The sequence below is a fragment of the Oryctolagus cuniculus genome, chromosome 4, assembly GCF_964237555.1.
Source record: "Oryctolagus cuniculus chromosome 4, mOryCun1.1, whole genome shotgun sequence".
Taxonomy (NCBI): Eukaryota; Metazoa; Chordata; class Mammalia; order Lagomorpha; family Leporidae; genus Oryctolagus; species Oryctolagus cuniculus.
This window is the reverse complement of record NC_091435.1, coordinates 119,001,860-119,027,734: the sequence shown is the minus strand read 5'-3', so window position 1 is coordinate 119,027,734 and position 25,875 is coordinate 119,001,860.

Genomic DNA, 25,875 nt, shown 5'->3' with positions numbered 1-25,875 from the left:
ATGTGACAATGGGAAATCCACTTAACTGGATTTAATCTTGATTTTCTTATGAATGAAAGATCTGATCTGTCTACTCCATCTAAAAGAGTTGATATAAAGACTCAGTGGACCCAAAGACCAGTGAAGGGAATTAGCAAGGATCTTACTTGAATTTTCTGAATTAATTGTTTTATTACACCAGATTTTAAAATATGTTGGCATCAGTATTCCTTGTATATCCTGGAGTGCAAATTCATTTTTTAAAGAAATATTTATTTTTTATTTTGTTGTAAGGTAGAGTTACAGAAAGAGACGGGGGTGGGGAGGGAGAGAGATAGAGATAGAGATAGAGAGAGAGAGAGAGAGAGAGGGAAAATCTTCCATCTGCTTGTTCACCCTGCAAATGGCCAAACAGCTGGGGGCTGACCTGGTCCAAAGCCAGGAGCCTGGGGCTTCTTACAGGTCTCCACATGGGTGTAGGGACCCAAGCACTTGGGCCATCTGCTGCTGTTTTCCCAAGTGTATCAACAGGAAACTGGGTTGGAAGTGAAGCAGCCAGGTATCCACAGATGCACATATGCTGAGGCCACAGGTAGAGTCTCAACCTGCTACATTACAGCACTGGCCCCCAAGAATTAATTTTAAACATTCTTGCAGGAAATAGTAAATTTTGGGTTAGCTGTATATAGTATTTTTAAGGCCTTAACAAAAAATTCATTAGAATGTAAAGTGGTGGTTTTATTTGATATCTTTAGATAAATAAACTTAGAATTCTGTTTTAGGGTTAACGATTCTATCATACATGAGTGATAAATAATAACAACTTAAGTAATAACTGGCATCACTGATCACTTACTGTGAGTCAATTTTTTTGATATGTGAATACTTGATTTAGGGCAGTCCCTCACATCCAGTAACAGCTCTGTAGAGCTGCTGCTCTTACCATTTTCCATTTTGCAGATGAGAATACTGAAGCACAGAGAAGTTGCATAACTTCCTCAAGATCATAAAGTTCTATAGTGGTGGAGTCAAGATTTGTAGGTGGGCAGTGTGGCTCGAAGCTTTGTGCTTTTAAGCACTGTGCTATCCTTTGTTAATTTATTTTCCTGTCTCCTTGACAATTCTACTGGATCTGTTTCAATTTCTTTACCATTAGAAAGGGAAAAGTTTTGGGTCAGCATTTTCAGGCAATTTCTCTATTCAGCCATGGAAAGTAATTTGAAGTTCTCTCTGTGGTAATAGATACGAGAATTGGGCTTGGTTTTGCCTTGCACAAGCTACGTATGTAATTAAGGAATCTTTCAGATATAGGGGTTCCACAGTAAGTAGAAGTCAGATTGCCACTGCCAGTACTTTGGTGAAAAGATAATTAGCTTATGATGACCAGTCTTGCTGCTTTTATTTGGATAAAGGAAAGATAGATATTAAAATAATTTTTAATTGATTTTGTTTCTGGTTGAGAAATAGCAGTGATAGTGCTTTGAGCATTATTAGAACACACTTTAATATTCTAGATTTAAAGCTATGTCTTCATCATGTTTTGTGTTTCTAATATGCAATATTGGATACGTCACTTAGAGCTGTTTATAATAATACAGCAGTACATCCTGTAAGTGTTAAAAATAATAGATTCTTTGGCCCTTTGGTTCTTCAAATTCATCCCTGTTTTTTTTTTTTTTCCTTTAACATGTGGTTGTATGAGGTAAAATGTCTGAGAGACTCTTTCACCCTGACAGAGCAGTGGGACAGAGAACTCAATTCACTTGCATGTGGAATGACTGTTCCAGTCCTTTCCAGTCTGTTTTCTATGCAGGCTATTTCTCTTAATTATATATATTATATATGATTCTCTTAATTACATATATCTTATATATTTTACTTTATTTCTTTTACTTTAAAATCTTTTATAATATTTTCAAGTGTATAAAAAAGCTTATATAATCAAGGAACACTTTCTCCTGAAACCCTTTCAGAGCAGGTAGGTGACACAAATCTTTACCACAATAACATTTAGTTTGTTTTGTCAATGAAAAGGATGTTCTTCTCCATAAGCACGATATCATAAGGTTAGGAAATTGACATTGATGTATTACTCTCATCTAGTCCTCTGACCCCATTTAAGGCTTCCCAATTGTCCATTATGTCCTTTATAGCAGAAGGCTCTAGTTTAGAATCATACATTGCATTTACTTGTCATTTTTTTCATATCCTTTCATCTGGAATCCCTGATGTATCCCTGACCTTAGCACTTTTCAAGACTTTTCACAGGTTGCTTTTCAGAGCATCCCTCCGTTGGGTTTCTTTGATGTCTGCTTATGAAAAAAATCAGTTTGTACATTTTTGCTATGAATATCACAGAAGTGATTCTAGATTCTTTTCATTGCATCCTGTCAGGAATGACATGACTTCTGTTTGCTCCTGTACTGGTGATGTTCACTTTAATAACTTCTTGGAGATGGTGTTTGTTAAGTGTATGTATTGTAGATTTACTCATTATAAATTTTATTTTATATGTATTTTGTGGTGCTTTGATATTTTCTAAATATCCTATTCATTATTAATTTCTCCACTAGCTTATCATTCATTGATGTTTAATTGGTACAATATGACAGTTGCCAAATGATGATTTTTTTTAATTCCATTGTTACTTCTACATTTATTATTTAGTATTTTACTACAAAGAAGTTCATCCTTTAATTAAACAATATCAGATAGTCTCCAAGATTCCCATGTTATTCTTATTAGAGTTTTATTTTATTTATTTGAAAAGAAATGCTACAAAGAGAAGGAGATAGAGAGACACAGAGAGATTTTCCATGCCAGACCAAACCCAGGAGCTTGGAATTCCATCCTCATCTAACACATGAGTAGGAGGTGCCCAAGCACTTGGGTCATTTTCAACTGCTTTCCCAGGCCCATTAGCAGGGAGCTGGATGGGAAGTGGGGTAGCTGTGACTTGAACTGGCACTCACATGGAATGTTTACCTTGAAAGTGGCAGTTTAACCCACTATACCACGATGCTGGCTCCAAGCATTCCCATGTTATTTAATGAATTGCAATTTATTATATATTTTGATAGTCAAATTGAATCCAACTTGGCCAGTGGGAGTCCTTCAAGCTGATTTCTTTGTTCTTTGGAAGCATCTTACTATTTTTTCATTTTTTTTTAATGTTTTGGCATAGAACTTCAGAACTGTCTTGTGTTTTCCCTCCTCCAGCTATTTCTCCAGGGAAATCTGTTTTCTTTTAGCAAAGAGTAGTATGTAGAACCCAAAATTTGGCACTAGGTATGCTCTTTGTTTTTGAGGTATTCCCACTCTCACACCCTCTCATTGCATAGAGCTATGAAGGACATGTTCATGTGTGTCAGACAGAATATATGTATGAACATTTGCTTATATACCTACCAATGTAATTGAAAACCAGGAGTCACACTAATCCCTTCAATTCTAATCTAATCTAGGTTCATTCTAATTTTTTTTTTTCCCATGTTTGAAACTCTCCTTTTCAATAGTGAAAATCTGGGCTTCTATTATTCTTAATGTGTATTTTTTATTTGATCGACATTCTTATATCTAATAATTGCTCCACCCCAGGTCCCTGAATGTATGCACTTGTTATCACCTCACTTAGGCTCCAAACCTCTCAGTGGGCCAGTGCAACACGTCCTGAGGCATTCTTCTTCTCTGTGCCAGGCCACATGGCTGTTCATTTTGCTGTGCCCACCCCTAATGCTCTACCTTCACTCATCCCCACCCCCTAGTTGTTTTTGGATTGAATTATTCAAGAAGAAAAGAAGCCTCTTACATCTTTTTGATACTTATTTTTGATTTCTAGGATATAGAATTATTTTCAATTTTTCCAGAGGTAGGGACATTCAGAAACTAAATCTTTGGTCCAAGTCATAAAACTGGTGACCAGTGGGAACTCAAGCTAAACTTAGATTGTTCAGACACTATCTCTAATACCTTTTAAATTCGGACTAGCTGAGAAATCTATACATGGGTCTCCCAGTTTTAAAAATTTTAGTTACTTATTTGAGAGGTAGAGAGACAGATAGAGAAAGCTCCCATCTATCAGTTCACTCAAATGCCTGCAACATATGCCATGAGGGTGGCCTGATCTGAATCCAGGAGCTAGGAACTCAATCCAGATCTCCCATATGGGCGATTGGGTCAACTACTTGAGTTATCACCACTACCTCCCAGCATATACATTAGCAGGAAACTGGAGTCAGGAGCTGAAGCTAGGAATTGAACTCAGGAACTACGACATTCAATGTAGGCAACTTAACCTCTAGGTTAACCATCCACCTAAGGAGTCTCCTGTTTTATCATTAGGAGTTCCAGTTTGGAAGCTCCTCAGTAAATCACAGGTCTAGACAATCCTGCTTGAATAATAGATTTGTGCCTCCAAGGGCCAGGACTGCTTCAGGAACAAGCATGTGACTTCCCCCCTCTACGTCTCACGGGCATAGCCAGGAGTGAAGTTCAGAATGTTCAACAACAAATAAGTAACAAGTAAGGCACCAGGAATGACTAATAAGACTGGTCACTGGTTATAGTCCTAGGGTAAGAATTCTATGGCTCTCTGATGTTCCAGGTTTTAGTCTTTAGATGCTAACAGCATAGTGGTGGCAACACTCATGGTTTCAGACAGCCGCTATTAACCTAGCAATATGAAATAATGTCAGTGTTTTAACAATCACCATGCCTGTCTGGTGCTTACTGATTGGAAGTAAGGCCCTCATTTGCTAAGGCAAACATCATAAATCTTTTCAGTTGGTGGGACTAAGGAAAGGAAAGAGATAGACATACAGATATAGTTAGGGTAAACCAATATACTTATTGTTAGGATGAAAGTATTTGAAATATTAACACATGTGTTTAGAATTGCTTCTTGTTCCTTCCTATCTGAACCGGGAAACATCCTCTGTTGGCAACTTTATAGCAGAAACAAAGAAGCCCTGGGCTCTGAGGGGGCTCTATTTAGAAAATGTTCTGAGCAAAGTTTTCTTCCATGTGAAATTTTCCAGAAGCAGGAAGAAGGGGTGAGAGAATCGGAAAGGGAAGGAAGAGATTAGTATCAGTATGTTCTTGAAGTATGAACTCTGTGTCTTTTAACAGTTGTCTTCAAACCCAGAAAAAGGCAGAGAAAAGAATTCAGATAGGATTGGGGAACTCAGACACAAAGAGAACTGTGCCTGTTTACCTAGGGGAACCGCCAATTTTTCATCATGCCTCAGCAATGGTGGAGTAGTGGAATAATTCCTTTGTCCCTAAGAAAAGTCCAGGACAGGGAAAAGCCTTAGATACCCTCAGCAAATCACTTCTAAAGGCAGAATCATTTAGAATTTTTTTTAATCTTAGAATTTAAAAATACATTAATTTACTTTAATTTTATTTGAAAGGGAGAGAGGGAGAGAAAAAGAGTGAGTGAGAGAATCTTCCATCTGCTGGTTTACTTCCTAAATGCCCACAACAGCCAGGGATGGATCGAGTTGAAGTCAGGAGCCCAAACACAATCTAGATCTCCCATGAAACTGTCAGGGACCCAAGTATTTGAGCCATCGCTGCTGCCTCCCACGGTGTGCACTGGCAAGAAGCAGAGAAGCTGGAACTTGAACCCAGGATTCCAGTGTGAGACGCAGGAGTCCTAGGAATCATCTTAACTACCGCACAAATTGTGTGCCCCTGGAAACATTTTCATGCTCCATAGGAAACATAGGGAATTATCTGACCCAAGGAGCAATGCATTAGGGAGCACGCAAAGCAAATTAATAATGGCCACCATGTCCCAAAGTAGGAATGACAATGTCTTAGGAGATGCCCGTGATATAAATGAGGAGTCATAGGGTATATCCCAGTGCTTTGTTGCAAGCAATGTAAGCTGTCTGCTGATTAAATGTAGTTACAGGGAAAATGGGAGTACTGTTGGAACTGTTCTCTGCCTTCCCTTTTGGGAATAGGGATTTTGATAGAAGTTAAGTTCAGTTATAGAAAAATGAAGTTAATTCTACACTTGAGTTGGTGAATAGGCGTTCTTCCTCTGTACAACCGGCACTAATCAGTACGGATACACCAGGATTTGCACTTTTCTTTCCAAGATGGCTCAAAGTAAACTGCCCATGCGCGAAAAAGACAATTCTGACTCAGCAGTGCTAACAGCTCAAAGATACTCAGTACAGCCAGAAACTTTTGAACTCCACTATTTTGTAAGTGACAGTGACTTGGGGGAATATAATTATCCAGGACAGTTCTACCCACATATAGCATCTGTTTTGTAGTCGGCTCCTGCTGCTTGAATACACTTTGGCAGCAGGCTTGATGAAGGCACAAAGAAGTCAAGTGGCTTGACCGGGCCACACAGAGAGGTGGCTGCTCAGTCCACCTTGGGAACTGGGACCTTTATGGCATTCAATTATCTGCTGTAAACACTGGATCTTCTTGCCTTATGAATGCAGCTGCAGTCCCTTGCTGTAAAACTTGCCTCCTTTCACATAGAAGGCGTAATTAAGAACACAGCTGCAAATTGGCTCTTCTCAACAATTTTCCCTGCTGTCCCATAAAATGTGAAAAATATGGGCCAGCACATTGATTAGACAGACTCTCAGGGTTGAATTGTGTGTAATCTACCCACTTCTGGCACTTTGTAATAAGTTTTTTTTTTTGCACTTCCACTTGAATTTAAAGAAAGCAATGGAAAATAACAGTAGCTTTGATGTTTCTTGGTTGGACACAGAGTGAAAGGGTAGAATCAGTGCACATCCTCATGTAAGTATGTAACGCACACAGTAATAGCATAGGATTATTTCTTAGCAAATGTTAATCTACTTATTTCTTTGAATCTTTTGAGTGAAGAACCTTTGAAGCCGCTCATCATTCATTTTTGATCTGCCTATCTCTGTGAGATGAAGTGAAAGGTGGGTAGACCGTTCCTCCCAGGGCGTTCTTCACTTTTTATCAGGGCTGTTGTGCAGGATAGTGCATATAGTATATTTACCTGGCTTCAATGTGCAGATCCACCACTGCTGCTGCCAGGCCCTAAGAATTCATATACTCTCTCTAGGTCTCAATTTCTCCACCTGTGAAGTTGGAGTGTTTATCCCTATTTTATGTCATTGGCATGTACATCAGATGCGGTTGCAAATTTATGCTATGTGTTATAGTGTCTGGATCACAGTACACGCTCATGGGATGACCCAAATCTTCCTTGAAACATAAATAAGCCTGTTAGAGAGAAAGAAGGCAGTGTAGCTTTATTTTTGTTGCATCATCATAACATTTACACAAAAAGATTTTTTCTTTTAGTGGGGCCATTATACTTAAAAATGGGAAATATTGCTTTAAATGCTCTGAACAACCTGTACTCAGGAAAAAAAAACACCTCAATAATGAAACCTCTTGGAACCTAATTCTAACAGAAAAAGAGAGAAATAGTACTGCTGCACTGACTTTTAAAGCAAGACACCCATGGAGGACAAGATTCAGGGAAGGCATCATAAAGACACCGGTTACATTCTCCTCGTCTTTATTCACTTTACTCTGGTTCTTATCCAAATAATGAGCTCAAGAGAGTTCTTGGCAGTTTCCTAGCAAGCTCCCCACTGAATTTCTCCCCTCGGAATCTCTAGTTAGCTGCTGATCAGTCATAGCGCATCCTCTGCAGATTCATGCTGATAAACGACTGGGCCCCCAAGGAATGCGTGGCCCCAGACTGTATGACCAAACAATTGTCAGAGAGGGAGTGTTTGGTCTTCATATGGTCCCCCAAAGCAGAGGAAAAATGGCAAGCATGTACCAGAAACTTGCTCTGGAGGGGAACTTAATAGTATTCCTACCGGGCAGCTGCCCTACTTTAGCTCCTTTGGAAGATCCAGGAGGGAAAAAAGCCAAGGTTCAGCGGTTTGCACAGGCACAGTTAATGCACCTGTATCCTCTCTGCAGATGTAAAGTCGAATCTTAAATCCGCGGAGGACATCGCAAATCAGAAAGTAATGCATTCCATTAAGTGCTTTTCAGCTTTTCTGTACCCTCTCAACCACCCCCTCCAGTCCTTCCCACCACATTTATTCATAAAGAAATGAGCTGGAGAAATAAAAGGACATGCACATAAATAACATTCTTTGTAGAATAAAACAGATGGGTAAATCTCTTTGCTGGTACTTATTCTAATGAAGAGGATGACATTCATCTTAAGTATTCACCTGTAGTTAGAAAGGAGAGCTTTTAAGATGTGAACAAGCACAGATTCCCTGTGGTAAAAAAAATGGCCTCTGGATTTGCCATGTCAGGGGAGTGCTACTCTACAATTTCAGTCCTCACAAATGCCATTCAAAGCCACAGTGCTTACATCTGAGACAGCCAAGCACAGGACTCTTGGATGGCGGGGGTGGTGTTGTTTAACCTTTGTTCTTCATATCCCTCAGGAGAGCAAACAACACCTCTATTTTCAATGTTTCTTCTGAATGATTTCCCGCCTAGTGGATTGACAGGTACTCTGATTATCTGCCTAAGGAAAATGAAGGGATAAACAGCTGAGAGATGAAGATTGACTTGAAAGGACTACATCAAGGAGTGTGTGTTACACTTGGATAAAGAAGAGTATATAAAGGGGCCATGCAGAGAAATGTCAGATTAGCACCTAAATATATTTTGAAGAGAAATATAGCATTTTGCCAAACTGGTCTTTACCTGAATATTAACAACTCTAGATTGCCACTGTCACAAGACTAGAGTTTTATTTGAGGAAGATAAATGCCTTTCTCTCTTTACCATCAGAGCAGAGTTCCTTAATGGAGGTCTTACGGCATCTCATTCAGTAATCTGGGGCACAGGTCAGGATCTTCACTTGAAAACTTTTCCCCCGTGGCTAAATCTGATGGAAGCCTGAGTAGAGACCACAAATGATATCACAAGTCTACTTATTCTTAGTAAGTAAATAATGAGGTGTTTATCTGTTGGCACATGGTCCCAAAACCAGATTCTCCATTCTGTTTGAGAAATCCCCAATCCCATTCTATTTTTACAATAGTTTTCCCATACGGCATAATCCATTTAGATTAGATAGTGAACAGATATCTGCATGAATTTGTGTTTGATTCCCTCCTCCTCTCAATTGTTAAGCCCCAATATCATCTGTTTTTTTACCCTTAACACAACTTTGAATCATCTGTAGGGTAGATATCACGTGGTAGATATAATTACCTAATATTGTGTTTTATTTCAGGGGATATTCAACTATGGGCAAATCTAGGCATATAGAAGATGTGGTGAGAAACAGGAAATGATTTCTTGCCCTACCCCTAGTTCCAGCAGATGCTTATAATAGTATATGCCTGGTGGGATGGCATTTAAGATATTTTCTAACATAATTTTAGCGATTTTGAAGGGATAAGGGGAAGAGCGATAAGGAAGGAATACTACAGCCACGGCAAGTAAAAAGAGCCAGCAAGAGCAAGTGCTCCCTGTCTAGATAAAAGCAAGGTTTATCTGTTGTGTTTTAATTTCACTGCGCTCAATGATTTGGGGGTTACAGGAGAACATTCTGTCAAAACTAATTCTACCGGCAATTGATGAAGCCTTTTGAAGCATCCCCACATTATCTCCTTCTCAGTGAATTAGGAAATGGAGCCAGGAGCAAAGGCAATTTTTATGACCTCTCAGCCATGTAGTGTTGGCCTTGCATACTATGTCAGGGCCCGGGCGTGGCAGGGGAATTCATCTGTGGGCTGGACAAATGTGGCCATTAGGCCTCTGTCTCATGATTCCTGGCAATGACTTGCACAGCATTGGTCCCCATACTCACATTACTGCAGAGGCAGGGCGTACATATGTCCTTCCCGTGAAGAGGTGCATAGCTTTGTGTATGTTTGTCTGTGTTCACATGCTCTCAGCTCACACTTCACCCCTTATAGAAAAAACTAAAACCCTGAGTCCCTGATGACTGGGTGTGAAAACACTCTGGGTAGGCTCTGCTTCAAACTCGGCTCCACAGCTGTGTTTATAGCTATCCCAGTACATTGAGTGTGTCCCCATTTCAGGGGCCAGGAACAAGCAGATCAGCCTGTGGCCTGGAGAAAACACAATGATTGCTGACACAAGACTGACGTAAGGAGCGTGCCCAGCCTTTCCCTAGCCCTGTCCACATTTGCAGCTTGCCTGAGATCACTTGCTCTCTGATGTTGTCCTTTGCAATCCTCTGCTCTCCTCATGTCTTCTAAGGACCCAGGTTACTCTTGAATATTTTTTTTTCTGGGGAGAATTTAGAATACCTGGGTAACATAAGTGATGAGCACCAAAACCTCCAAGGAACCTGATGTCAGATTTAGGGGTTTGCTTTTCTCCACTGCACCCATCAGAAGGGAAAGACATTTTAAGGATTAAAGGGCTATTGCTGTCTGTTGTGTTCAAGACAACACTAATAGACACAATCACTCTTGTCGTGTTTGTGTGTCCGAGGGGACTACACCCACCACCACTGGCACAGGGCCCCCGGCTGTTACACAGGGTGCTCCGTCCTGTCTGCATGTCTGCGTTCTCCTTGTGCAAGGAATGCAACTTGTCAGCTGCCTTTGCTGTGGAGGAGCCTCCCTGTCTCCCCCTCCCTCCGCTTGCTGCTCCTGGATTCGTTCTACCCAGTGTCAATGCGACTGTGCTCCGAGGTCTGGAGAGCAGGCCTTCTGCCTTTCTCACCTGTGACTGCTCCACTCACCTGCCCTGACTCAGCTTCCCACCTCCTTGCTGAGTCAGCTGAACAGTTGAACAGTTTATTCTTTTATGTCCTGTTCTTCACACTGGCCAAATCCAGCCCCTTTTCATGGCAGAAAGCATTGTGTCCTGCCTGGCCGTATTCCAGAAACATCAAGAGGGATTCCCTAACAGAAGGGGGAGGGGAGCAGTGACACTTGGGCACCTTCCTCCATGTTCTCTCTGGCCTCACAGACGATGACTTGACAACATGTGCAGAGACTGAAGCAGTATGGACATCAGCTCGACCTTTTCAAAGGCCATCACCATGCGCGCAGCTGTGGGCCCTGATGACATTTTCAGCAGGGAGCTAGGAAAGATCTGGAAGGGAGCATCGGGCTTCCTTCAGGGTACTGAGCTGAAGGGGTGACTTGACTTTAATGAGGCCGTGGTTTTCCCTTTCACCCCACCTCTTGCTCTAACAAAAGAGAACCTTAGGGAAAGCTGACTGCAGCAATCCTGATGGGCAGCCGGGTCCCTGGCAGAGGCCCGGGCTGGCTGGAGTCAAGTGTTCGTGTGAAGCTGCAGGACGAGCAGAGGTTTTCTGGTGCAGCCCTGTGCAGCCCAGGCATCTTGCTGTGGCTCCAATCCCAGGATCTGCATACGTCAGCAGGACCGCTGCATCGTGCTGTCTGTTCCCAAACACTCTGCTCTCTGGAGTGTGGCCAAGGTCCACTGTAGCAGGCCAGGTTGTGCCAGAGTTGTCGTCATATCCACACCAGGACTGATTTGTTAGGTAACACCTTCAATGTGTAATGGCAGAAAACCACCTAAATGTCCTTAAGACAGCCAGGCAGCCTGCTGTGTGGGCTGAGCTCCACAAGCGAACACCGAATTGTCAGCAAATTCTTTCCTGAGCTGTCACCATTGAAAATGTATGCTGCACATTAGGTCCTCCCTTGTTTGGAATGCTGACTATGGAAGCAGGCACTTGATTTCTCCTCATTTTGCAGATGAGTTGGTTTGAAGACTGGAATTAAAACATGAGTGGCTTATCAGATAGTGGCAATGAGTGTGGCAGGAAGCCTAGAATGGGAACCTCATTTTCTTCCCTTTTCCTTGTCTCTCTTCTTTCTGCTCTTGACTTCTTGCTTTGCAAGTGGTTGGAGTTTATAGGGTTCACCTGATCAAATTGCTCCCCAAAACATTTTTGCTATAAGCATGTCGATTCAGTTTAGAAGGAAGCATACATTTTAGCTAAGTTGCTGCTGTTTAAGAAAACTTTCTGCTGTGACGCAAATGTCCGAATTTGCTCTGTCCAGTTTGGTAGCTACTGGCTGCATGAGGCTATTGGGCATTTGAAATGTGGCTCAAACGACTGAGGAAGTGAATATTGAACTTTATTTAGCTCTAAGTAATCTAAATTTAATTTTAAATGGCCACAGTGACTGCTTGCTTTCTGCTTTGGATAGCGCAGGTCTATAAACCAACCATTTGATTTTACACATGGGAGAGTGGAACCCAGGGAGGTTGCGGGAACTTGCCTAAGAACATATAGTTAGTAGTTGATCCAGGATATGTGAAAGATTAATCAGCACGTTTTGACTAATATACTGGTAATTTTTCAACCTCTCAGTGTACAAAAACTTTTTGTACACTAAAAAATAAAAAAAAACCCAAGTAAATGTTAAAACACAATTATAATTCGTGCCAGGTTGACTCTGCATAATTGCTTGGAAAAAAGAGGGATTCCCCAAGGGGGAGATTGTGCTAGTGAAGCCTTGCCTGTTATTCCACACAGCACCCTAGCGTGGAGCTGTTGTATAACTTCTGAGGCCTGCAAAAGCTACAATCAAAAACCCAACGCAAGGAAAATTCACCTGCTCTTCTTATTCCTGTTCTGTCCACCTTGAGCAGTTTATTCTTTTATGTCCAGATCCTTAAATATTTTACCTCCCAGTAGAAAGAGAAACAAATCTCTCTGTGAGGCTACAAAAATAGAATTTCCTGTGTAGGGGGAGAAAGCCTGAAGTTGTGTTCTGTTTTTAAATGCACTGAGAATATTATGCAGATTCACCCCTAAGGGAAGTTGAACATATATTGATCAATTTTAATAAATAGAATTAAGGTGGTATAAAGACATAGCTTATCAACCCTGTGAGGTTCTGCTCTCTGAAGACACATTCAATAGCAACATCCCAGATACCTTTAATTCTGAGTCTTGGTCAGAATTGCCATTTCTGGGAAAGCTTGTGGCAACATATTTTTGCTGACTGTGGTAGGGTAAGCACATTTGTCAGGGAATGTGCAAGATTTCGGCTTAAGCTTTCTCGAGACCAGGCTAAACAGCATATTAAGAATTTTGTGTGCATATTAAGGGCATATTAAGAATTTAGCGTCAGAGGCCCCCAGATTCACTGCCTGCCATCTTATTAACATTATTCTCTCTCCTGGAGAGAACACTTGATGTACACATTCAGTAATGCCATGTGTCTTGTAATTCCCTTAAAAGTTAATGAACATGTTAGAACGAATTCTAATAAATGTTGATTAATTGGGGGTTGACTTCCGTTTTGAAGAACAAAGGCACCCCGCTACATTTTGCAGGATTTTTCTCCTTTGCTTTGAAGACAGTCCCAGCAGGTGGCAGTGTTGCTCTGCAGATGCTACTGCTCAAGGCTGGTGCAGTGAAAATTCACCCCCAAAACTAGAACCTAGAGAGGGACAGGAGGGGCCTCAGAAGAATTCCAAAGACTCACTGAGGCTCCAGTGAACTCAAAATGCGGAACTCATTTGAACCTTCCATCTTTTTTTTTTTTTTTTGAAAATGGAATTAAAAGATGTTTATTTTTGGTACAAGAAATTTAGAAATTCATGCACAGTTTGTTTTCATAGTATGCATTTTCTATGGATGTTTTGAGGACCCCTTGCATTTTTGGATCTAAAGTAAGTATATAGTTTTGCCATATTTTTCATTGATTTTATTTTTATTTATTTATTTATTTTAATTTTTTATTTAATGAATGCATTTCTTCATAAATACAACTTCAGGAACACAGTGGTTCTTTCCTCCATACCCATCCTCCCACCCCAACTCTCACCCCACCTCCCTCTACCTCTCCCATCTCCTTCTTCATTATGGTTCATTTTTAGTTGGATTTTATATACAGAAGATCAACTCCATGTTAAGCACAGATTTCAACAGTTCACACACACACACACACATTCACACAAAACATATAGAGTACAGTTTGAGAACAAGATTTGCAGTCGATTCTCACAGTACAACTCATTAAGGATGGAGGTCCTACATGAGGAGTAAGCGCACAGAGACTTCTGTTGTTCCTTTAACAATTAGCACTCTTATTTATGACATTGGTGATCACCTGAGGCTCCTGCCACGGGCTGCCAAGGTTACGGAAGCCTTTTGTGACCATAGACTCCATCAGTATTCCGACACGGCCATAAGCAAAGTGGATGTTCTCTCCTCCCTCAGAGAAAAGTACATCCTTCTTTGATAGCCCTTTCTTTCCACTGAGGTCTTACAGAGATCCTCGTGTAGAACCTTCCATCATTTAATGCAACAGAATTTTACTGAGTTCCTAACAATGACTCTTCCTCTGTGTGTGTGTGTGTGTGTGTGTGTGTGTGTGTGTGTAGGGGAGATAGAGAACAGGGGACAAAATATATGCGAATGATAATATATTGTGTGTGAAAATAAACATCTCTTTCACTATACTATGTGCATTTCAAACAGATATGGTAGTAGGCCAATAATTGTTGCAAGGGATGAGGATCTCTTGTTACAGGCGCACAGACAGGGAACCTAACTGAATAGTTTTCTTGTTTAGAGAATGGAGATATTGGACAACTGCTCTTCCAAGGTCACCTCTGGCTCTGACTTATAGAAGTTAGTGAATATTTTCATATTCTCTGGCACTCTCCATACTTTCAGGGTTTACAAAACAGATCACTGTCCTTCAAACCACACTAGCAAGGGGGAAGTCACGGAGCTGGATTACTCTCAATGTCATATCTTATTTGCCCTTTGGATGCTATTTAGCAAGACTCCTGTCCAAATGGCATGTGAGGGTGACCAAGGCAATTAGGAGATTGATTTGGCATGCATGATTTCATTCTCTGCCTCTCACAGTGAGAGACAGAGGAGTCCATCAGGGTCCAGGATAACCAAATTTGATTTTATCCCAATTAAGACATTAATTTTTCCAAGCTGTTTTGGTGTTATAACAACACTTAACATGAACTTAAATTTCATTATTTAAAAAAAAAATGAGAAAAAATTTGAAAATTACATCAAGCTTACTTGTCCTTTCTAAAGGTCTTTTTGTTCCTTTTACATAGTTTAGGGTTTTAAAAATCAGCAGTAACTTTTCAAACAAATTTTATGTTATTTTCTAAGCCTCTTTGTCCTGTATTATGTCACATAAATCTGTTCATTCGTTTTAGGTTGCTTCATTTCATTACTATTGTTTTTATGTCATTTGAAGCCTTTAAAATGCCACAAAACAATAACCTTGAACAAAAAAAGCATAACTAAAATAGCTCTGATATTTTCTGGATATTGATTCTCTAATTGAATTAGTTTCCTTCTGACAGAATTCCAAGGAGGTAAAGGGCCAGGCCATGATTCACCACTGGTTGGATTTCATCCCATTGACCATGGATGATGTTCATTCATCCAACAGACAGTGATCCAAGCTCTGCACTGGTCTGGCTCCGTGCAGCCGTTTTCCTGGAGTCAGTCAGAGGGGGAGTAGGCAGGAAAGGCAGCATGAGTTTGGGAGTGGGTTCCAATCTACTTGCATATCTTCCTCAGAGGAGGAAGGGCCCTGGGAAATTCATGAAGAGAGCTGTGAAGGGTTGCTGAGACCTTCTGCTCTGTGTGCTTGGCAGCAATGTGTGGCTCCTAGGTGACAGGGCTGGACTTCAGAGGAGCATTTGGACCAGCCTCAAAGATCTTGTAGCTGTCCCATGAAAAAAGAGCTTGAAGGGAGAATCAGCTTCCTGGAGCTATGATGCATGCAGACAACTTCTGAAATGGCAACTGCTAGGTAAATATGCTTTATGAGATTCTAAGAGGAGTTGGGAGCATTGTGGGTCTTTTGCTGAAATGTATCCTACAAATATTCATACATTACTATGGCCAAGAGATGTGTATTTCAGAAAGGTTAGTTTTTTGATTTTGTTTCCTTTTGGTTAGGTTTTTATATTTCTTTGATTGATGACAATTCTTTTAGATGGGGCAATCCATGTTTCCCTGTAAGGTTTGTATGTCTTGCCATGTGTTCTCATTGATGCAACCTTGCACTCACCTCTAGGAGCAAGCTGAGGCTTTTGCACCTCAGCAATGAAAATCGTGTTTGAATATTTACCAGGTGGCATGTGTTCTGAGATGACTTACTGCATTTACTCCTCACAATGGCACTATGAAATCGGTATTAGACTAGCGGTATTTTATGGAGGACCAGAGAAGTTTCATATCAGAGACAAGATTTAAATTAAATTCTGTGAAATTTAAAATGCACATCACTTTCTTCACCAAACCCAACTCTTCCCACAGGTACCTCAAATACATGCGTGAGAGATTAGCTGAGGCATTCATTACCACAACTACTGAAGTGCTGGTATTCTCTTTCAAAGATTGATTTATTTATTTGAAAGGCAAAGTTAGAGAGAAGGAGACAGAGAGAGAGAGAGAGAGAGAGAGAGAGAGAATCTTCTACCTCCTGGTCTACTCCCCAGATGACTGCATTTGCTGGGGCTGTGCCAGGATGAAGCTAGGAGCCAGGAGCTTCTTCTGGGTCTCTCACATGGGTGCAAGGAACCAGGCGCTTGACCAATCTTCTACTGCTTTCCCAGGCATCTTGACAGGGAGCTGGATCGGAAGTGGAGCAGCCAGGACTCAAACTGGTGCCCATATGGGATGCTGGTGCTGCAGGCCGTGCCTTTAACCTGTTGTGCTGGGTCCCATTGGCTTTCTTTTAACTGATTAATTAATTAATTTGAGGGGGGTGGAGAGAGGGAAAGAGAGGAGAGAGGGAGAGAGAAAAAGAAAGAGAAAGAGAGCAATCCCATCCACTGGTCATTCCCCAAATACCTGCAATGGCTGGGGTAAGGTCAAAACTGGGAGCTGGAAACTCCAACCAGGTCTCCCACATGAGATAAAGAACTCAATTACTTGAGTCTTCACGCTGCTTCTCAGGGTCTGCATTGGTGGAAAGTTGGGAACAGGAGCCATAATTAGGAGATGAAGCCAGAAATGAAACCCAGGTTCTCCATTATAGCATGCAGGCATCTTAACTGCTAGGCTAAATGCGTTCTCCATTGGTATTGCTGTTATGGATGTAACCACTGAAAAATATCAAGTTAGGGGATAAGACTGTGACATAGAATCCCCATATATCATCATATTATTAAAATGTATAAATTTGCTAATTTCTTGGCAAGACAAATGCAGAGTATTGCTGATTTCAGCTTTTTTTTTTTTTTTTTTTTTTTTTTTTGCAAAGCAGCAGCATTGGATGTCTTGCCTGCTCAAGGTCTGCTTACCTTAGCCTCTCTCCTGCTGAATTAAATTCTTTGTTCTTACCTATTAAAGTTAGCTATTGGGTTGGCATTTGGCTAATTAGTGAAGACAAAGAAGGAATTTCCTAGTGAGGCCCCTACTGTATAAGAGGTGGAGTAGATATGCAGATGGCATTTGGGTTTGAAAAGAATTCACCACACGTGCAGCATTAAAGAGATTTCCAGGGCATTAATTCAATAATTGAAAAATGAAACTTTTAAGTGAAAGTTTAAAGGTAAACTGCTTTTCAGAAGAGGAGAAAAAATCATTGTAGATTCTGTCTTGGTGATCCAGGGAAAATAATAGAATTAACAAAAGACCTACTTCATAACTAGAAATAGCAATTAAATGGAGCTAGCTTTTATAAGAATTACAGTGAATTAAGATTAAATTTTGCCCAATGGGGTCTGCTTACTTCTGTTCTTCATCTGGTAACTATTAAAGAACTGGACAAGAATTGTAAAATTGTATTCTAGTGATAGCTTATTCATTCATACATGACTTCTCATATTCTACATACCCACTTTCATTCTTTGATGTACCTCAAATCATTATGATCTCATGGTTGGCAATTAAAGTGCATTAGTTGAATCTGTTAAAAAGAATTTTAAAAGTGACTATAATATTCTTTAATAATATACCAAATATCTTAGTGTCTGAAACCCACCTTTCAAGGCTGAACCCTCACTAGCAGTACACATCCCTGTGTTTTGGAGATATATATAAAACAATGATGGGTACCTCAGAGAAGGAAAAAGCATCTGACAATGATCTCTGAAACGTAGAAAAATACACAAATACTCTAGAAAAGTGTTCTTGTCTGAGTGTAATGCTGTGAGTATAATTACTTCCATCAGTACAAGAGCAGAATTTTGGTGTCCCTTTTTATCTCATCTAACATGTTTGCCAGTTTTTTTTTTTTCTGAAATGAGCCCAGAAATTAATATTAAAATTGGCAAGTAAAATTTTCTATTGACTGTATGGTATGCCTGTGAAATCTTAGGCTAGCAGCTAAGGTTGGCCTGCATTTCCTCAGATTCCTCAAATAGGATTTCCAAAAGCATACTCCTGATAATCCTGTCTTCGTGCCTTTCCAGAATGGAGACTAGTTTAAAAGTGAAGCTCTGTGAAGACTAGAAGTGGGTGCTTCATTGTGGTTTCTGATTGTTATATGTAAGAGGTAAAAGGAACCTATTAGTTTTTGCCTTCTTTTATAAACCACAGATTTGTTAGTTCAAACAAGTGCCAAGCATTTGCAAAACCCTAAAACAATGTTTTTCTGATTTATAAAATGTTTTCATGTATATGTGTTACTTTAATACTCCAGATTTCTACGAAATAATAGTAAATATCAGTGACCCAAATAAGTTTAGATATTTAATTTTTTATTTTTGCTTCTAATTTTATTTGCTTTTTAAATATTTATTTGCATCATGGGTACTTTTTATGCCTGAATGACTACTGAGTTGTGTGTTTGGACATGACAGTGGTAAGTTTTAGAGTTGACAATTTAAGAATTGGTATAAAAAGGAATAGGATTTCCTCAAGAAGAGGATTAGGGTTCTGCCTGGGGAAAATTGGTATTTTCTCAGTCTGTGATCACACTGCTGAAGCTTAGAAAGTAATTCAAGGCTCTTGAATATATTTCTAAAGCCCTGCAACGTAATTCTTGCTCTGAGGAATGGGAAGACTTTCGTGAGCCCAGGTGGACTGTACAGTTGATGCTCTGAAGAGCACCTTTGGGAGGGTAGAAGGTAGAAGGGTAGTTCTGGAAGGTGACTGCGGACTGTGCGGAAGAGACAGAGACCACACAGACAGGACAAGGATATGGCACTAAGGTCAGGGGGGCAGATTTTGTGACATTCCATAATAATTCTTTTTATTTCCTCAAAGGATTTGCATTTTTTTCTACCTAAAATTAAGAAGGTAAAGTATCAAGTCAAACATTTTTTCCTCCAAAATATAAAGGAAACTCCCTTAAGCATGAAAGTTATACGTATCCTATTGAGACACGTAATATCCAACGAGGAAAAGGTCTTTGATTTCTGCTATTCCTGATGTTTTTGGTTTTACTAAGCTAAGTATTCAGATAGGGGTAGTTATTTATTTATCATGGAAAAGGAATGCATTTGTATCTGTTGCTTCCTTGATTTCTTATACAAAATATGCAGAAGGTAACTATTTTCAAAGGGTGTGTTAGATCTTGGAATGGTATCACTTTTCTTTCTTTCTCTCTCCCTCCCTCCCTCCCTCCCTCCCCCCCTTCCCTCCTTCCTTCCTTTCTTCCTTCCTTCCTTCCCTCCCCCCCCTCTTTCTTTCTCTCTTTCTTTCTTCCTGTCAAAGTTACAGAGAGAGAGGGAGAGACAGAAAGAGAGAAATCTTCCATCTGCTGCTTCACTCCCCACATGGCAGCAACTGCCAGGGCTGGGCCAATCTGAAGCCAGGAGCCACGATCTTCTTCTGAATCTCCCACATGGTTGGCAGGGGCTCAAGCACTTGGGCCATCTTCTGGTGCCTTTCTATGGTATTAGCAGGGAACTGGATTGGAAATGAAGCTGCCAGGATAGGATCTGGTGCCCACATGGGATGCCAATATCACAGAGGATGGCTGTACATGATATGCTACAATGCCTGCCTCAAATTTTTTTTTTTTTTTTATTTTTCAAAGCCAGCAATGTCCCTATGATCACATAGAGAGATTACTGATAATTCCAGTGATGGGGCCATTACTAATAGCCATTGACTTAGATGGAAAATTGTTTTGGTGGATCTTTTCAAAGCAGAGGAGGGAAAGCGAGTGTCCTAGAACTGCGATGAACTTTCCAGGACCTTGGCATGATGCGAACCCTCTCCTGGAAAGATGCTGCTGGTTTATGGAAGTCGGTCAGGAGCACACAGCACCACCAGAATAAAACATTTGAGATTATCAGCTCTAAGTCAACCATCAGAGCAAATCTAGTTTTTTTCCCATAAAAATGTTTTCTACATGTTTTTGTCTTTCTAAAGTTTACCCATGGATGGACACAAGGAGACACAAAGACAGGCAGTAACAGACAAAACTACACTGATTCCAAAACCACAAAAAAGCAACCTCATTCACCAAAACATTCATTTGAAAGAGGGTTTGTCACATTTAAGCAATATTTATTTTCAATAACATTGTTTTATTCTAGAAGCCAAATTCTATTGGGAAATAATTTAGGTTTCTTTTTTTGGCACATACAGTTGGTGTCTAATAAATATCCATAGGTATAAGTATTATTTGATACAGTTTGATTCCCTAGACCTGGTACTAAGGGACCAGCATTATGGCACAGTAGGTAAGACAGCATCCGATATCCACATGCCTTTTTGAGACCTGGCTGCTCTGCTTCTGATCCATCTTCATGCTAATATGCTTGAAAAGGCAGTGCTTGGGCCCCTGCCACCCACATAGGAGACCAAGATGGAAGTCCTGGCTCCTGACTTCAGCTTGGCACAGCCTGGCTGTTGTGACCAACTGGGGAGGGAACAGTGGATGGTAGACCTTTCTCTCTCTCTGTCTTTGCTTCTCCCCCCCACCCCACTCTAACTTTCAAAAGTGGTAGTAATTTTCTTTTATAGTTTTTGAGAAAGAGAGAAAGAGAGACAGAAAAAGTGAGTGAGTGCAAGTCCTCCACCTGCTTGTTCACTTGTCAAGTGCACAGAAGCTGGGTATTCAATCCAGGTCTCCCATGTGGGTGGTAGGAATTCAATTGCCTGAGACATCACCTTCATCTCAGTGTGGCCATTAGCAAGAAGCTGGAATTAGGAGTTGAAGCCAGGTATTGAAGACAGGTACTCCACTGTGAGATGCAAGAATTCTGACCAGCATCTTAGGGGCTAAGCCAACTGCCCACAGTGAGCTAAATCTTGAACTTTAATTTTGACCTGAGATGAGTGATCTCAATGAATAGTGCCCAACAAAGTTTAATTAAGAAAAATCAATAAATAAAAAGATGTAGCTTAATTATATCTGTAAAGGCACTAGGAAATATTCAGGATGGTTGTAGTCCATAGATCACAGAAAAATTAAAAATGGGACTAAAACAGAAATGGAATATGAAAGAGAGAAATTTGTGACTTCACCCATCTTTTAATTTTTAATGAAAAATATTGTGGCTGTGTATATTTTAACAGGTGTATTTTGTGGCAATGTAAAATTCAAAGGAAGTTTTTGGAGACATATAAGCAAGCAGGGCCAGTGTTGTGGTATAGTGGGTAAATCCTCCTGCAGGGATGCCAACATCCTGTATGGGTACAGGTTTGAGCCTTGGCTGCTTCAATCCTGATCCAGCTCCCTGTTAATGGCGTAGGAAAAGCAGCAGCAGATGACCCAAGTGTCTGGGCCCCTGAACCCACATGGGAGATCTAGATGGAGCTCCTTGCTCCTGGCTTTGGAATGGCTCAGCCCTGGCCATTGTGGCCATCTGGGGAATGAATTAGTGCATAGAGGATCTCTCTCTCTCTCTCTCTCTCTCTCTCTCTCTCTCTTTCCATCTCTGTCTCTGTAGTCTGACTTTCAAATATATAGATCTTTTTTAAAAAGCTGTGTAAGCAATATAATTATAAGTGCCAATGTAAGTAAAAAAAATGGAAGTACAAAATTTCTGTTTTCCTTGTGCAAGTGGAATAAGCTCTCCTTGAACTTATATGTAGTAGACACCCTGAAATTCCAAATCTAGGTGGTTGTAAAGTTTTAATGTATTGTATTTCTGCTTTGATTCATTTGAAATGACTGACTGACTTACTGGATCTACTGGTAAATTTGCCTTGGTTTGGACACTGCATTGCATTTCTTATAAATCCCATACATCTCATTACACTTACCTATAACTAATGCAGATGAAATATATGCCATGTATATGTAACTTCAACAAAGAACAATATTTGTGGACTTATTTTAAATCAAGTGAAGTAATGCAAAGCATGAATGGGACATTAATGAGGACATTAGCATTTCTGGTAATAATGCATTATCAATTGATATATGGATGATTATTTATGGTTGAATTTATCCATGAGGGAAAAGAAGCCAGTATAACTATTTCAACGGAGGTTATAGTTGGCCTTAATTAAAAAGTTTAAAGGAAAAAGATTATTAGATTGATCTATGTTGAAGGTAAATTTAAGTTAGAAATGAAGTTTTCTGGAGCAATGATATGGTTATGGAAGAGTGCAATTTAGTTTTTTCTTGTATTAATTAAGCATAAAATGTCGGAGTATTAGTGTTTGTATTTTAGACTGTAGATTATATATTGGACTTTAAAAAAGAGACTATTTTTAATGTTTTGTATTTTTCTGCAGCAAAACCAAACTTTAAAATGATAATATATTTTGAAGCCATTTTTAACCCTGTTTTAAGGCTCAATTTGTAGTTTTGGATATATAACTTTGATCCAAGTAACTGCTGAATTTGATGAATTTTATGAAGAGAATGAGGTCTGTAAGCACATTGCTATAAGCATATTGTTTGTGTCATGTCTCAATTTCACATTTCTTTGAAGAATATTGGATGTTTATTTTTCTTAAAAACAGATATAAAATATTTACTTAAGATTCTTGATAAATGTTAGCCTCTTATAGATAAAAAAAGAAACAACTTTAATTGCCTAGAAAGTTTACGTAAGTAAACTTCATAGAAAGGATTTTTTTTTAAGATCTGTTTATTTATTTTTTATTTATTTTGCCAGGCAGAGTTAGACAGTGAGAGAGAGAGAGAGACAGAGAGAAAGGTCTTCCTTCCGTTGGTTCACCCCCCAAAATGGCTGTTAAGGCTGGCAAGCTGTGCTTATCCGAAGCCAGGAGCCAGGTGCTTCCTCCTGGTCTCCCACGCAGGTGCAGGAGCCCAAGCACTTGGGCCATCCTCCACTGCACTCCCTGGCCACAGCAGAGAGCTGGCCTGGAAGAGGGGCAACCGGGACAGAATCTGGCATCCCAACTGGGACTAGAACCCGGAGTGCCTGCACCGCAGGAGGAGGATTAGCCTAGTGAGCTGCCGCGCCGGCCCCATAGAGAGGATTTTAAAAAAAAAAATTTTTTTTTTTTGACAGGCAGAGTGGACAGTGAGAGAGAGAGAGACAGAGAGAAAGGTCTTCCTTTGCCATTGGTTCACCCTCCAATGGCCGCTGCGGCCGACGCACCGTGCTGATCTGAAGCCAGGAGCCAGGTGCCTCTCCTGGTCTCCCATGGGGTGCAGGGCCCAAGCACTTGGGCCATCTTCCACTGCACTCCCTGGCCACAGCAGAGAGCTGGCCTGGAAGAGGTGCAACCGGGACAGAATCCGGTGCCCCGACCAGGACTAGAACCCGGTGTGCCGGCGCCACAAGGTGGAGGATTAGCCTAGTGAGCCACGGCACCGGCCCCATAGAGAGGATTTTAATAGTACTGGTCATGGCTGATGGAGTTGGTAGATAACTGACCCCTCCACAAAAAGGCTTCCTCAATCACTAATCCTGATTTCACTGTGTCTAGAATCTCTTTGGGAGGATACTACAAGGAGGAGCAAGCAATTACCCCTTGGAAGATGTCGTAGGGGAGTTTAAGGGAATTGGGGAAAATAGTAAAGCCTCAAGGAAATAGATACAGGATTTAGCACAGTGCCAGCCGATGATGATCTAATTTGAATTCTGTGCACATCACAGAATTGGGATTCTAAAATTTCTGACAAAAAGAAAAAGGTGCTGAATGTGTATTGTGGCACAGTGGGTTAAGGCTACTGCTTGGAACACCATCTTCCCATATCAAGTACTTGGAATTGAGTTCCACCTCTACTTCTGAACCAGTTTCCTGCTAATGGATCTAGGCAAATAACAAATAGTTATCCAAATGCTTGGTTTCCTGCCACCAAAATTGAAGATATGAATTGAGTTCCAGGCTCCCAGCTTTAGCCTGGTTCAGCCCTGGCTATTGCGGGCATTTTGGTGAGTGAACCATCAGATGGGAAATATCTCTCTCCCTCTCTCTTTCTCTCTCTCTTCCTCTCTCTCAGTATTACTTTACCTTTAAAGTAAATAGATAAATACACATGCATGAACAAAACTTAAAAAGCAAAGAAGTGGGAAGGCATGATAGTTAGGAACTGTTGACGTGATTAGAGAGGTAGCTCTTTGAGGACAGCAGCCGTGCTATATATTACTATTTCTCCAGCAATGCCTGACCTAAAGCTATGTTCAGAGAATGTTTGTTGAATGAAAGGGATAAATGAAATACCAGGCATGTTTAACAAAGATGTTTTGCTATTTGAACATATTCTGAGAAAAATAGAACTAAAGTTAGTGATTTGGGATTTGAATCTGACTGTTGTGAAATCAGGCTAATACAACTTTAAAGAAAATTTAAAAAAAAAAACAGAAACAAAAACAAAACTCAAACCTGCTATAATTATTCTAGATCAGAGCCCAGTTAAATCCTTTGGAGTTGCTCTTCTCAAACTGTGGTTAGCAGACCAGCACTGGGATGCAGTAATAGTTAGGGCTGAGAAAACTTTAAAAGCAGTTTGAGTAATTTTATGTCTCTCCTATCTAAAAGTGAAAAAATATTGGGAGTTTATTTATATCCTTCTAGTTTTAATTAAATTTTTAAGCAATTAATTTTTGCTGAAATTTATATCAGTCCATGATAGATTGGAAAAATAACAAAACTGTTCCTTCGGCACTGATCATTTGAGAAACAATACTGTAGAGGACTGAAGCTCTGAAAACACTATCAATTTTGCAAATTATTTGAAATTAAACATTTTTAAACATCCTATATTTGAAAATGAAATTTTTATGGGAAAGGACTTGCAGATTCCTCTTGGATGTTTGGCTTACTTGCTCTTCCATTGTCCCCGGAATCTCAAGTACACGCTTCATCCGCTCCTTGGCTAATGTAGCCCAGCAATGAACTGTAGGGTAAGCAGCTTGCATGTTTCTGACTGATCTAAGCACAGTCTCTTGATTTGCCTCTGGGGCAATTCAGAACAATCTAGTACACCTGGTTATCTATTCCCCCAGTAACCACGAGGTGCTTCTCTCTGTCTGTCGAGTCCTGTACCCAGGGTACATTGGGGTTATTTCCTGGTAATGAATCCCTATTCCTAACATTGCTAAGACTAGTGACACTCACATAAAAAAGGAGAAGACAAGTGCAGGGAAAATATAATTTAACATGCAGTTATCAGCTTTTTGTAATTTTCAGCTCAGGGCCGAATAGTCTGGGGCTGGAGAGTCTTTGGATTGGCCTGTCAGATGGGATAAATCTTTTTGCTTGTGAAATGAACAGTGGCCCTAAATGAACATCAGCAGTTTCAGAGCCAGTACACCCAATTCCACACTTCTGACTCTGTTAGAACTCCCATTGATTTTAATGATGATGTTCAAAAATTCAGTCTATCACACCTAGATGAGCACTGGCCTCATAAAATGCTCCTGAAACTGGTGGATTTTAGCAGTAGGTATGGTAACACCAATCACTTTGGGCAAACATACTGGTAATTGGCTCACCTCTTGCTGTTGTGATTAATCATCTCTTCTGATGTAAGATGACTCAGTGTAGTCTGCTCAGTAATTCTGTAGTCTTTTGAAAGGCTTAGTTGTTTAGGGTACAAAAGAAAGTTTGAA